The sequence below is a fragment of the Mobula hypostoma genome, chromosome 7, assembly GCF_963921235.1.
Source record: "Mobula hypostoma chromosome 7, sMobHyp1.1, whole genome shotgun sequence".
NCBI lineage: Eukaryota > Metazoa > Chordata > Chondrichthyes > Myliobatiformes > Myliobatidae > Mobula > Mobula hypostoma.
The window spans coordinates 53,311,813-53,327,683 of NC_086103.1; the positions used below are offsets into that span (position 1 = coordinate 53,311,813).

A 15,871-nucleotide genomic window follows, 5' to 3' on the forward strand; every position below is an offset into this window, starting at 1 on the left:
GTGTCTTTGTTGGATGCGCTGACGGTCTTCACCTAGCTGGAGGAACTCAATGGGCTAAGTAGCATGCGGGGTGAAGAGTTGTTGATATTTTGTTCTTAAGTTTGAAATAGTTTTTTAACATGGTCATTATATTTTGTCCACTTAAAAATATACTTTCCTCTGTGATCCTATTTTTTTAAAATTGTTGGGTAACTTTTTTACATGTCTGTCTTAAGGTTAATTTTAACTTGAGCTCTACGTTATGTAAACATTTTCTAAAGAACAGTCAGGTCCTGAAGAGGCAAAGTACATTTGGTATAATTTTGGTTTTGTTTACTTGCAGACCAAAGGTTTTGAAATGTTCTGCCAGTCTCTGGAAAGGATTGTTTGGACTTTGCTGCTTTGAGCTTCCTCCCTTGTGTGGAATTCCTCCCTCAGAGTTTAGTGGTTGGGAGGTGAGAAAAGACTCATTTATTAAAAGCACAATATGCTGGCAATGCTGAACAGGTCACATGGCACCTGTGGAGAAAGGAACAAAACTAATTTTTTATGTCATTCATCATTCACCAGATGCTGCTCAGTCCACGCCAACAACCCTAAGTTTTTGACTATAATGATGGCAGCAGTTTGAGTGCCTGGCTGTTTGCCAGGAATTCCAAAGCCATAGTGCTACTGAAATTGGCCTGTTCAAGGTGTTTAAAACTCTGTTGCTCTACTTAACAGAGCTTACTTTATGACTTATTCACCTAAGAACTGAACCAGCCAACATTCTTTAGCTTTGTGACATTATGATCAGTTCTGGTGAATCTGGAGGGAGCTATTTAATGAAAATTGACACCAGGATAATGTAAATTGGATTGAGTTCATTTATTTTTCTGCAGGGTATTGGCATCAGCATGTTCTCTAACCTTTTGACCGGTATTGCAATCTGAATATTGTTAGTTTGTTACACAAAAAAAGTGCTGGAGGAACTCAGCAGGTCATGCAGCAGCTACAGAGAAGAATAAAAAACCAACGTTTCATGCTGAGACCCTTCATCAGCTCCGATATCCATAGAACCTCTTGTATTTATTGTTGGTTTCTAGCTTTGTTTTGTGTTGAAGGTTCATAAATGGGTTTTACTAATGTCTGATTTGGATGCCAGAAATTAATATTGCCCTTGTTATGAATTCGCTATTTAAATTCTTGCACTTGTTTCTACATTTGAGATTACTACCCCTTAATATCAATCTTAATAAATATTTTCGCTTGAAGCCATTTTGAAATTGGTGCTGAACATTGGCTTCGGAATACTATAATCACATTTGAGCTAACAGAGGTTTATGTGATCTCAGCAATGTTAATTTCAAGTATAAAATTATGTAAATATTATTAATGTAATGGAATAGTAATTGGTATCAAACGTGTAATATACTAGAATATGCACATTATATGTCATAATTTATTTTTTGGAGGCCAATGTAACATTTTGGTTGCTGTGCTCAATTCTTCAAATTGGGTATTCAGTGTCTGTGACTGAGAATGGATTTGTCTTCATAATCATTGCATGCAAGGGAGAGAAAAAGTGGCCGAGGAACTAAGTACTTTTCAAAGCTCTGTCCAAAGCTCTTTTTTCATGTAAAATGTTTGATAGAGATTGATGGCCTTGTTTAGTCAACAACTTTATTATCATTGCATCTTGCAGTAACCAGATTGTCAGTGGTGAACTAGATTGATGTTGCTCCTTCTGTTTTAATTCCACTGTTAAGTCACCTCCTCTGACTTGGTGTGTGATTTTTTTTTTCACTCTCGCTCCCTCCACAACAGCATTATCTCGCTGTGTAAGAATGTTAAATTTATGGAGAATTTGTAGATACTTTGGCTCCCTGAATAACTACCTGAAATTAAGATTTATGAAGTTTATAGCTTCATCAGATCGAAAAGAGAATTCTGGAGTGGTGTGTTTAAATGCAATTCATTTGATGAATGCAAGCATTAAGCAGGATATTTTAGCCTTTGAAAAGACACCTGTGGTTTATGAAGAGGTCACCTGATCTGAATAGTAATTTCTTTCATATATCTGGAGTTGAAGGAATTATTAGCCATTGCAACATGATTTGTTTTTATTATGCTTCAAATTTTTTTTGAATTAGTGCCCATTACAAAATCAGCACTCCTGGCAACATAAGTAGAGAGTTTGTCCTTGCCTCACCTTTTGGTTGTTCTGCCACCATTCCATATCCTGTACCATCTGACCCCAACAACGCTGGGGACAGTTTCTTCTAATCCATCATAGCCTTACCTCCCAATTCCTACAAAAAATAGCTACAGTATCAAGCAAGAGAATTCCTCTTCCTTGAATCATGTTAATAACTCTTGAGTTCTAAAGGACAGTATTTTAACACAGTGTAGTTTGAAAGGATTTTAATCAAAAAAGAAAACATGGTGCATCACTGTTTGCTATGCAAGCTGCACTGCGGTGGATAGGGAAGCTCTACAACAGTCAGTCAAGACCGCCCAACACACCATTGGCACCAGCCTACCTGCGACCAAGGACATATATACAGAAAGGTGCTAGAAAAGGGCCAGTAACATCATGAAAGATCCCACCCATCTCGTTCAAGGACTGCTTTTCCCAATCTCATCAGGGAAGAGGCTGTGTACCATGTCCACCAGTCTCAAAGACAATTACTTTTCCCAAGCAGTAAGGTAGATCAATGCCATAGTCATGATTGCCACCTCTTCTGTATTATTTTCCAGTCAATTATTTCATTCTCCTTTACTCTTGTGTACAGGAAATGACATTAAACAATCTTGAATATTTCACTCTTTGCAACTTCACCCCTTTTGTTGCCTATCACTTCTAATATTTTTGCAGTCCTTTGTAACTGATTCATTGCTACCTGCCTCCCCTGTGTTTTGTGTCAATTTGTTAGAGTGTAACTGTGTTTTGAATTAAACATGATAATTCAATGTAAAATATGGCATTGTAATGTCTCACCTACAGAGAAATTGGAAAATGATGCACTTCAGATACAAGCCTCTGGAGGCAAACATGAAGCGAGTAGTGTATATTTCGATCAGTAATGAGAAGGGCACACCAGAGCAATGAATATAGTTATTGCCATATGAATTATTAATTTAAAGCTGAAATTAATACTCTTATAGCTTCTTCATATTTGTATTTCATGTACGGCATTATTATATTTCCTGATGATTTTGCTGTTCCTAGTTAATTTGCTTTTGTTACTAATCACATTGTTCTATCAGCAGCTTTGGAGTTCCAAACATTTGGCACATTTACTTCAGGGCAATGTGTTCTTTCAGGTAGAAAATGTGCTGCTGTTTCTTAAAAATATTCTAACCTCCAATGCAGGTAGGCTGACCATAAGACCGTAAGATCCAGGAACAGAATTAGGCCATGCAGTCTGCTTCACCATTTGATCATGGCTAAGTTATTTTTCCCTTCAACCCCATTCTCTTGTCTTGTCCCCATAAAAAAAATGACACTTTTACTAATCAAGAACATATTAGCCTCTGCTTTAAATGTACTCAATGATTTGGACTCCACAGCTGTTTATGCCAGTATTCCACTGATTGACTACACATTGCTTAAAGAAATTCTTCCTCTCCTCTGTTCTAAAGGGACATCCTTGTATTCCAAAGCCATGTTCTCTGGTCCTACCTAGACTCTGCCACCATAAGGAACATCCTCAACACATTCACTCTATTTAGGCTTTCCAATGTATGGTAGGTTTCAATAAAAATCCCCCCCCCCACTAGTTTTTCAAACTCTAGCGAGGACAGGCCTAGAGGAATTAAATATCCTCATACATTAACCCCTTCATTTTGGGAATCATCCTTGAGAATCTGCTCTAGAGCCTCTCTAATGCTAGTGCATCCTTTCTTACATATTCTTAAAACAGCTCAAAGTACTCGAAATGCATTCTAACCAAAGCCTTATAAAGCTTCAGCATTGCATCCTTGTTTTCATATTCTATTTCTCTCAAAGCATATGCTCACATTGCTTTTGCCAATTTATGGTGGATAGACCTGTAAATGAACATTTAGTGACCTCTGCACTAGGATTCCTCAAATTTCTTTGCACCTCTGATTTCCAAAATCACTCCCAATTTAGGAAGTAGTCTGCACCTTTATTCTTGCTACCAAAGTGCATGACCATACACTGCCCTATGCTGTATTCCATCTACCACTTCTTTGCCCATACACCTAAACTGTCCAAGTCCTTCTGCAGACTTCCTGCTTCCTCAGCACCAACTGCCTTTGCACCGATCTTTGTATAATTATTTTGCCACAGTTATGCCATCTAGTTCATTAATGTATAAATCAGTCAGATCATTAACACATAACGTGAAAAGTAACACTGTCTTCAATGGAACACTTCACTGTCAAGCCAATTAGAAAAGGCTCCTTTATTCTCACCCTTCGTCTTCTGCAGATTCTATTATCTTTCGTGTAACATCATGGGCTCTTGTTTAGCATCCTCATGCGTGGCACTTTGATCATGGCCTTCTGAAAACCTAAGGAAACAACATCGATTGACTTTCCTTTACCCTGCCTGTTATTTCCTCAAAAAATTCCAACAGATTTATTAGGGAAGATTTCCCCTTTAGAAAACATGCTGACATTGACCTATTTTGTCAAGTGCCTCTATACTCATCCTGTTCTTGAACCTGGTAGTGTGAGCCCTGAAGCGCTTGTACCTTGTATCTGATGGCAGCAGAAAGAAAAGAGCATAGCCTGAGTGGTGAGGGTCTCGGATGATAGATGCTGCTTTCTTATGACAGAGTTTCATGTAGGTGTGCTCAATGGTTAGGAGGGTTTTACCCGTGATGTACTGGGCCGAATCCACTACCTTTTGCAGGATTTTCTGTTCAAAGGCATTGGTGTTCCCCATACCAGGCTGTGATGCATTTAACCCACTCATTCAAGAGCCTGATTGTCAATGGACAAAGGTAATTTTCCCATATTGTGCTGTTTTCAGTCTGTGAATGTTAAAAGAAAGTTCCCTGGCATAAGTGCCATCAGATTATTGTGGAATGTACATGCAGCCATTTGATAGATTGCAGACTATTCTTGGTTACACATGTAGCTATCTGAATTATTTTCATGGCAAATTTGCATTAAGATGTTTAACACATGATTTTTTTAATAACTGATTGCACCAGTTGGGTATGGCACAGTGTATTTTATTTCAGAAATATTTATGGACCTGCAGTGTTAAGGCTTGCAGATTTCTTTCCAGAAATAAGAGGATGGAATTACATGTGCTGTAACTGACTCCTGAATGACATTTCTCTGCTGTGGCCATAAACAGCTGCAAGTCCTCTGCTAAATCCAAAGGAGCAATTAATTAACTTTTAAAAGATATATATGTAAGATAAAACATTTGTATAACTTCTGGATTTGATTGAATTCAATGCAGACGCTTTTTAAAAAGTGATGTATGATTTTTGCTACGCGACTTTGACAGGTAAACTTATGAGGAAAAGCTGTAATGAAACATACACTATTCTCTATAAAGATTAGTGAAAAATAGTGTTTGTGAGGCTACTTAATTAAATTAGCTACTTGGAAAAAAACTTCTGGTGAAGGCAAACAATGAATAATTGAAAGAGTAAGATTGAGACCTTATTTCTTTGTTTAGTGGATCCATAATATTTGATCCAAGTACATTTTGCTTTCATTTACTTTTTGTTATTTTCTATCGAGTGGACTATACTGTTAGGCAGGGACATTTGATTTTATAAGTGAACTTTAAACTTAAATTAATGAAATTTGTGACATTTTTCATTTGGGAACCTAATCATTGCATTAAATGGCCTTGATTCACATGTTATATTAATTGTATCCTGTACTTGCCAATTAAACAACCTCTCATTCAGGTAAGAATGTTTGTATGGAGTTTGGCTAGACTCTGCATCATAGTTGATTTATCCAAGGCAGTCTATATCTGCTCTGGCAGTACCCATGAAATTCAGACCATGGTTTTGTCATGTTTTTCACATTATTTACTGAATGGAGAGTTCAGAGGACTAACACATACATTCAGTGGTCACTTTATTAGATGCAGGAATGGAACCAGGTGTGGCCTTCCGCTGCTGTTACCCATCCACTTCTGGGTTTGATGTGAGTAATTCAAGTCATAACTGGAAGGTAAATTTTGGTGGATGTCAGAACTAAAGAGTAAACAATGCATCTTGGAGCTAAGTAATGAACAAACACTCAGTGACCAATTTATTAGGTACATCCTGTACCTAATAAAGTTACCACATAGAGAATGTTTGTGGTCTTTCGCCACTGTAGCCCATCCATTTCAAAGTTTAATGTGCTGTGTGTACAGAGATGCTCTTCTGCACACTACAGTTGTAAGGCATGGTTATTTGAGTTACTGTCACCTTCCTGTCAACTTGAACCACTCTGGCCATGCTCCTCTCTCCTCTTGCATTAACAAGGTGTTGAATGTATTTTGCTTACACACTATTCCCTGTAAACTCTAGAGACTGTTGTGCGTGACAATCTCAAGAGAGCATCAGTTTCTGAAATACTCAAACCACCCCGTCTGGCACCAACAATTATTCCACAGTCAAGGTCAATTAGATCAATTGATTACCCCATTCTGATGTTTCGTCTGAACAACAACTGAACCTGTTGACCATATCTGCATGCTTTTATGCATTGATTTACTGCCACATGTTTGGCTGATTAGATATTTGCAGGTGTATCTAATAAAGTGTCCAATATTTGTAATATTAATCTGCCAAATATTTCTTCATTTTCTTGTCAATATTTGTATTTGCATTGCTATACATTATTTGAGGTTTTATTAATGATGGTACCAACTACGATTTTGTTTGATTGAGACGTGTCCTGGAGTTGACTGTAAAGTTGAGGTGCCCTTGAAGTCAAGAATGACCAATACAGACGGTGGCAAAGTCAGGACCACTATAGGAATAGGAAAATGTATAAGTAGCCTAGCGGTTAGTGCGCTGCTATTACAGGTCAGGGCTTTCCAGAGTTCGGAGTTCAATTCCGGGTTCCAAAAGGAGTCTCTGTACGTCCTCCCCGAGGAATGTGTAGTTTTCCCCAGGTGCTCAGGTTTCCCCCCACAGTGGAAAGACGTACCGAGTAGGTTAATTTGTCCTGTGATTTGGTTAGGGTTAATCGGGGTTGTAAGGATGCAGGGTCGGCACAGCTCGTTGTATCGCTAAATAAAATAAATAAAGTAGCCAAGTTGAAACTTCCCAACTAGAAACTCAAAGCTGTGGAATTAAAATGTGACTGAAACATTTTTTGATCAGCATCTTGTAACAAACAAGCTTGCCATGTTTATTAATTTATTTGTAGCTGCTGTGCATAATAGCCCTTTCCGGCCTAACAAGCTCCACTGCCTGAAAATAGCAGTCAATTGCTGCTCTTTGGCCCTGAAGTTTTAACATTATTTCACGGCAGTTCCATTACTCAATTCTCCACCAGTAACTTTGATCATAAACCCAACTAGGTAAATTGCTGCAGTGGGGAACTGAAATTTATTTTGCAAAGCCAATTGCAGTGCAACTGAGAGAGGTTCCCAAGAGATCCAAAGATACCAAATAAAGCTGTGTATTTCCTTTTGTGTTTTTCTTCTGTGCTGCCTTTTGCTGTAATACTCATAACTGTGGGCAGGGTCTGCTGTAGAGATGGCAAAAGATTGCATGCTCAACCATTTGAGATTTATATCGGTGACCATCAGTAACTCTGAGCCCAGGGTGGCCGGACTACGGATTGCATTCTCTTGCCGTGAGCAAAATGAACTGGTCTATCTGGCTGCACACACAAAATGCTGGAGGAACTCAGCAGGGCAGGTAGCATCTAGGAAAAGAGTACAGTCAGTGTTTTGGGCTGAAACCCTTTGGCCAGGACTGGAGGAAAAAAGAGCTGAGGAGTAGATTTAAAAGGTGGGGAGTGGGGATAGAGAAACACAAGGTGATAGGTGAAACCTGGAGAGGGAAGGATGAAGTTAAGAGCTGGGAAGTTAATTGGTGAAAGAGACAGAAGGCCATGGAAGAAATAAAGGGGGAGGAGCACCAGAGGGAGGTGATGGCCGGGCAAGGAGATGAGATGAGGAGGGAAAAGGGGATGGGGAATGGCAAATGAGGAGGTGTGGGGGGTCATTACCAGTAGTTTGAGAAATCGATGTTCATGCCATCAAGTTGGAGGCTACACAAATGGAATATAAAGTGTTGTTCCTCCAACCTAAGTGTGGCCTCATCACGACAGTGGAGGAGGTCATGGATGGACGTATCGGAATTGGAAGTGGAATTAAAAGGGGTAGCCACTGGGAGGTCCCACTTTTCTTTCTTCCATAGCCTTCTGTCTCTTTCACCAATTAACTTCCCAGGTCTTTACTTCATCCTTCCCTCTCCAGGCTTCACCTGTCACCTTCTGTTTCTCTCTCCCTTCCCCCTACCTTTTAACTCCACTCCTCAGTTTTTTTTTCCCCAGTCCTGCCGAAGGGTTTTGGCCAGAAACAGCAACTGTTCCTTTTTCCTTGATGCTGCCTGGCCTGCTGAGTTACTCCAGTATTTTGTGTGTTGCTCAGATTTTCAGTATCTGCAGATTTTCTCTTGTTTGTGATTGGTCTACTTGGCTGAAGTATTTTGATGAGAAAGTGGGCATTTATTCACCTTTGGTCTGACTGGAGACCGTATCTTCTGGACAACACTATAGGCATCTGTCTGCCAGCTTCGGCCTTTGTTACAAGATATAAATCCTGCTGTTCACTTAGTCAATCAGATTGCCCATCTTTGTGCAAATCATTTGGGATGTCCACACTAATGCCAGTGATATTTCTGTTTTATGCACGCACTTAACGCTCTGAAATGTAGACCTATGATCAATTGGAACTGGTGTGCAGGACTCTTGAAATGCCTTTTGGATAACATGCTATAATGGTTAAGCTCTGTTGTAGTTGTCATCTTTTAAGTGCACAAGTCCTGGGACAAAAAAAAACAACAAAGGCCCTGGGGGTGGGGGGGGGAACTGACATGATTTCCCCCATGCAGTGCCTTTTCAGAGCTTGCTGCATGTAATGATGTCTAGATTCTATGGTGGTTCATGTATACTCTGTATTTAATTGTTTGGAGACAAGTGCTTCTGAAATGCAGCCACTGTTAGGTCAAACTGGAGCAGTTAATTTTCACACTGTCGAAATAGCACATGATTATGTCCGGATAATCCTTTGTGATAGTGGATGAAGATTAAATGTTAGCCAGAGTGCAAGGGGCCATGAGATCTTTATCTCAGCCTGAGTGAGTAGACTAAGCTTCTGTTTCATACTCCCTCTAAACGATGCTTACTTGTATCAAAGTCGCACCTTGTCAGTTCTGCATTGAAATGGCTGAATTTTGTGCTCAAGTGTCTTTATAGTGCTGGAATCCATCTCTTTCTGACTGATGGTTCTATTCACTGAGCTAAATGGACAATAGTTTAAGCTCCAGATTCGCCTCCACACTTCTGTGATGCAGTGTGTATTTGTTGAGACAGCTTAAGATTCATTGAGGTTTTTGATTAATAAGTAGTGGTAATTAATAATTATTCTGTATAAATAGTGGGAAATTTTCAAATGCCAGCACCTGGAGGAAGCTGGCATAATAACTACTGGAGGAAGTAATCAGGGTGTCAAATTGTTTTGCTGAAGATGAGTTTCGTTGCTATTTTAACTCTGATAAAACTGTACACTAAATAGGAAAAGTCACTTAAAGAGCAACTACAATATTGCCTGTACAGTGAAACTGATTTTCCAGGTGATTCTAGCAAATGAGTTTCACTTCCTACCATCTTAAATGCTTCAAATTTAATGATGAATGTGGATAAGCTGGGTTTATAACAATGTGTAATAATTTAATCATAATCAGTAGTAATTGAAGTTTGTTCCATTGCTCGGGGTGGGGTGTGGAAGAGAAGAGAAAGAACATGGTTGTATTATAAAGTTTAGTTTTAAAGGGGTGGAATAAATTTATTGATTGCTCTATGAATTCACTTCTGTACAACTGGTGTGTGTCAGATTACCTTAGCACATTATTTTTACAGTAATAGTGTAACATTAAAGTTTCTAGTTTCATTTTGATAGGGAGTAATTGAGAGATATGGAAATCCAAAGTTATGGAGCATGCAAAATAGAAAAAGTTTGTCGGTTTTGTATACCCTCTTGATCATTAATAAAGTTGATGTACATTGCACCACTTTTTCCCCCTCACCCAAACCTGAATGAAATCTTTGCACAGGAAAACACAACTAATCCAGAAATAATTTTCATCTGCAAATTTCTTTCAAGTTTCTCTTGGGTATTTTTCTGAACACTTTGTCAGCTATTGTATTACTGTTTTTGATTGTTGCATAGATGCACCGTGCTACTTTTTTCAGAACCAGTGTTAGAAGTAAGTCAGCAGTAAAAGTGTTACTATAGATTATTATGTTTGAAAATTTAAGCTCAAAGAAACTAATTACAGTGGATTCTGATTAATTGTGCCATTGGTTAATTGGGGCAGCTGCTTAATTGGTACAAATCTTGAAAAAACAAAAACTAATTCAGAATATTGCTGGGATTCCCTTCGCTTATTTTGACATTACGCTGCATAATTGGGACAGGAGACTTTCCAGACAATACTCACAACACGCTGGAGGAACTCAGCAGGTCGGGCAGCATTCGTGGAAAAGATCGGTCGACGTTTTGGGCCTGTAGAGGGAAGGGGCAGAGGCCCTATAAAGAAGGTGGGGGGAGGGTGGGAAGGAGAAGGCTGGTAGGTTCCAGGTGAAAAACCAGTAAGGGGAAAGATAAAGGGGTGGGGGCGGGGAGGCAGGGAGGTGATAGGTGAAGAAAGGTTCCGCCTCCTGCTACCCATTGTGTTTTCCCCTATTCTTTCTTCACCTTTCTTGCCTATCCCCTCCCTGCCTCCCTTCCCCCACCCCTTTATCTTTCCCCTTACTGGTTTTTCACCTGGAACCTACCAGCCTTTGCCTTCCCACCCTCCCTCCACCTTCTTTATAGGGCTTCTGCCCCTTCCCTCTGCAGTCCTGACGAAGGGTTCCGGCCCGAAATGTCGACCGATCTTTTTTACGGATGCTGCCCGACCTGCTGAGTTCCTCTAGAGTGTTGTGAGTGTTGCTTTGACCCCAGCATCTGCAGATTATTTTGTGTTTAAGACTTTCCAGACAGTTTCTAATTGGTGTCAATCATGTGCAGTTGAAGCCATTAGACACTACATGATGCTTTGTTTGAACAGTTTTTAAATGGTGTCTGTTGCGTGTTTTGTTTTTGTTCAAAAAGTAGTTTTTTTTGTCACTGATAGTTGGCAAGAAAGAAGCAATAAGACACTGCAGTTTCAATCAAATGATTTCACTACTTCAAGTTAGAAACTACAATGAATTAGAATGTATGAACAATCATCTTGAATATTATATTGAAAATTAAGATTTGGAAGATGCCATCATTGAAAGCATTGTATGGGGGTTATCCATTATCTGCACTAGGTGTCTGTGCATGTTTAGTTAATTTACCGTCAATCAAAGGAAATGACAGCATTCACTGAATGATACCTCTGATAACTATGTTTTAATATACTGCAGTTGTGTTAAATGTTCTAATTTATTCCACATTTCATTTAAATACATAATTGTTACTCAGTTAAATGTTACATTGTCTTTATATATACCTTTTTAACTATTTCCATCAAACTTTGGCTAATTGGGGCAGCTGCTCAATTGGGTCAAAATAAAGTGGTCCAATGTGTCCCAATTAACCGGAATCCATTCATATTTTTACATGAAAATAGTTTCTGATGACAATTCACAGATTTTTGACCTTTCAAAAGAATTTGCCAGACCCATTATGTCATTGCTCATGAATTATTATTTATTGATATTTAAACTCATGCATTATTTCGCACTAGTTAGGTCTGTGTGTGTTGGAGGCATAATGAATAGTTCACTTTTTAAATAATGTACAGTTACATGATTTATTTCTTTGCCAACTCCAGCTGTGGACTAAGATCCTATGATAATGGTACTGAAGGCAATTACAATGCTGCTTTGCTAAAATAAAACAGACTATAAATTGATTCTAAGCCTTCGGTGATGTTTTGAAATCCCTTCATATTGCTTTGATTTTGTTTTTCTCTTCATGAATGCTTATTCTTTCTATAACTAAAGATGGATATTGAATGCATGAAGATGTTGTAATGTAGTACACTTGAGTCAGACAGTAGATGAACTTGCTGAGCCAGCAGGGAGCTTCGGTCCTTTGATGTGAAAGAGGTTGGTTTCTGAAGTCTTTGCTAAATAGTACAACATAAAGCAGCATTTCCATAAGTTTAGCCAGAATAGTTTTCATTTAATAATGTTTTAGAAGTCATATAATTTTGATCCTTTTTTAACTTAGCTATGTACTTTTGAACTTTCCTTGTTTATATAGTTACCATATGTCTGCAGTGTTTTATGCAAGTCAAATTTCAACTTGAAGTAAAATGAGAATGATGAATGATGTAATTATATGATGCAGAAGAATGTTTCCTGAGGTGCAGCTGTGATTGAAGGCATTGATGCAGCAGATTCTAAATGAAGTTCTTTGGCAACTGTGTCTGAACATTTGCCCCTTAGGTTAAAAATGAAATGAAGAGCCTCCCAAAGTCAAGACTAAAGAAGATTAACCCAAATCCTCAGGAGTATTGAGGTTTTTTGTGGGAATTATATGGCTTCTCTAGAGCCTGTGCTGATGACAGATAATCTGCAGACTTGGGTAACTTCAGTTACTGTAATAAAACACTCAAACTCTTTCAGTTTCCCAAAATGTGAGTAGACAATAATATCGTACGTAACACCTCAAACTACATGTGTTTCCAGTTCTCAAGAAATGAGAGAAATGTAAGCATTGAAGCAATGAAAGAAATGACATAGAATAATGCAGGTGTCAGAGGTTTAAGTTATGATGAATAACTAGAGAATCCTGGAGCAAGTTTTTTGGCTTTTTACAAAGGAGCTATAATTGTGTTTGCAAGGGGCGTAGAGAACAGCTAAGAGTATTGGAAATGTTCTATCTTCTTGATTTATTTTAAACTACGCAATATAACTGAGGAATGTATATAGATTCAAACTAGACAGAGGTAAACATTTGGACTGCATTGAGAAATACATCTTTCTGCTGAATGCTGGGCTTGGAATAGACAAGATTAGTGGAAGTAAGAATCTTAAAATTATGCAAGGAAAATTTGTTTTCTTTCTGGATGGCTGAGCTAGGATAGAATGTCACTATTATGTACAAGTAGTTCCTTGTAGGAATGTGCATTTAGCTTCAACAGTACTCAGTTAAGAATGAGTAGTGGCATGTACACATAAAACAAAAGGTAGATTCCAAAGATGAATAACTATGAATCTATATAATTAGGTGCTTTTGTTAATATAATAATTAGATGCTTTTGTTTATCAGAACAGTGTCACTGAAATATAATTGCTCATCATGTAATGATGGAAAATTTTGTTACCATCTTGCATTACTTGTTTAGAATTGTAACTTAACATTGTTCTCGTCTGGGATATTTGACTGCTTGTTGTGTTAGTTATTTTGCTATCCTTGAAGCATTTTATGATAATTTTTGTGCTATTTATGCGTAATGTTAATGCTGGGGGTGGAAGAAAATTAAACTTATTCTGTCATACCTATAGTATTACAAAATGCTTAGTGGATCTGTGTAGCCGCCTTCTGAATGAAATGAGTTTTTACTTAAGATATGTGTACAAAAATTTAAGGCTGATCCTCCAAAGCAATATTGAGGGGCTGCAGGTTTTCAAATACCATCTTTTATTAACGTTTTACTAAAGATTTGGTTGCTCTTTAGATGGATGCAAGTGATTCTTCTACATTATTGTGAAGGAAAACAGAGGTCATTCTCAGTGCCTTGATCAATATTTGTCCCTTTTATGAGCATTACTAAAAGTTTAAACTGGTCATTATTAATTTCTAGAATTAGTTGTTTTTAAGTTAACTGTGGCATTTCCTACCTTGTCAAAGTAAGTTAGCAGTGGGACTTGTGTTCCAGGTGATTGAGGCATTTGTCTCACTTTCTGTTATTTTGCTGCTTCCAATTTGATGGGCTATGATTTTGTTTCCCAACATTTCTTGAAAACTTTCACTTGTTTTTAAAAACTGCACTTCGTTGATGCTTAATGGTTTTGCTACTGCTTGCAAGGGGTTGGGGGAGGGTCTTTGGGATTCTAATGTTTTTCTGTCATTCATTCTTTGGGGTATTTTCCCTCTGTTTTGTGGATGTCTGTGGAGAGTAAGGATTTCAGGTTGTATACTGTATACATTCTCTGATCTTAAATTGAGCCATTGTGCTGGCATTCATCCATGAAATGTTGATGTGATTTTGTTATGGCCTGAACCATGCATGTAGCAGGATTGGATTGATATTTGACTGAATCTGATCATCAAAATATAGATTGATTGCAATTTGTATCATTGGTAATTGGTAATTACATTGGAAATAAATGATTCAAAGTGAGGAGGAAATCCATGTGCACATCTTGCAATATTGTACTCATAAGTACAGACCCTTTGACCCACAATATTGTGCAATCCTATAACATATGAAAGATCAATCTAACGTTTCGCTCCCAAGTAGCCCTCTATTTTTCTTTCATTCATGTACCTATCTAAGAGTGTCTTAAATATCTTTAAGGCATCTGCCTTTAAAACCAGCCCGGCAGCACATTCCACACACCTGCCACTCTGTGTATAAAACAAACCTTGCCTCTGACATTCCGCCACCCCCTCCATAATTCCTTTCAAACACCTCAAAGTTATTCCTCCTTGTCTTGATGCTCACAATACGGCCTACTCTACATTGGCAGCGGCTTTGCTGTGCATAGGCAGTGCATCTGCAGTTCCTATTCTGAGCTCTCAATATTGTTTATTGTTTTATTATTTTCACAACTTGTCTTTTGCACATAGGTTGTTAATATTGATGTATAGCTTTTCATATTCTATTGAATTTCTTTATTTTCTTGTCAATGCCTGCAAAAAATGACTTCTAATGTTGTATATGGTGTCACATACATACTTCAACAATAAATTTAGTTTGACTTCTTGATTTTGACAATTGCAAGGCACTTTAACTCCCCTTCCCATTGCCATACTGTCTTTGATACTGCAAGATGAGGCTAAACATAAACGAGAAGAACCACACCTAATTTAAAGTAACCCCCACCCATTCTCTTGCCTTCTGATCCACCTTAGTTCTCTTGCCCTTCTTTTCACCACATCTTCCCCTCCCACCCCACCCCCTTTACCTCACCCCGACACACCAACCTCCCTGTTGCCCAGTTTCTTCTCCCTCGTCCATCTGGTTGCATCTGCCTGGATATTTGTATTCAGACAATGGTGCACTTTGGTAGGTAGTTGATTCTAACTTAGAGTCATGGCACTATTGCAAAAGCCCAAAATTTCCATTTGCTTTATGTCAAATATTTTGCTGTTACAGGTTTCCCCCGCCATCCGAAGGTAGAGCGTTTCTGTGAAACGGTTCGTAAGCCGGAATGTCGTAATGCGAAGAAGCAATTACCATTTATTTATATGGGAAAATCTTGTGAGCATTCGCAGACCCAAAAATAATCTACCAAATCATGCCAAATAACACATAAAACCTAAAATATCAGTAACATATTGTAAAAGCAGGAATGATATGATGAATACACAGCCTATATAAAGTAGAAATACTTTTCCACAATCATTGCCTGCACCGTTGTCCATAGTGAAAATCTCACGCAAGCGCCGTTGGCAAAAACACAGCGCAAGCGCTCTCGGCAGAAAATCTCATGCAAGCGCTGTTGGCAGAACACTCTGTCCAGTAACCTGTAA

The 15,871-nt window shown here is 38.4% G+C and overlaps 1 protein-coding gene across 7 annotated transcripts in view; it reads left to right on the top strand.

The window, feature by feature from the left end:
* Positions 1-15,871, top strand: part of pdlim7 (PDZ and LIM domain 7) — a 144,899-nt gene that overhangs the window by 14,442 nt on the left and 114,586 nt on the right. Inside the window, exon 1 of one of the 7 annotated variants that reach the window (XM_063053429.1) lies at positions 5,296-5,452. The exons of the other annotated variants lie outside the window; for them this stretch is intronic. The gene's annotated coding sequence lies outside the window, so the exon portion shown is untranslated. Of the gene's footprint in view, positions 1-5,295; positions 5,453-15,871 lie in introns of those variants that run through there. 7 annotated transcript variants of the gene reach the window in all.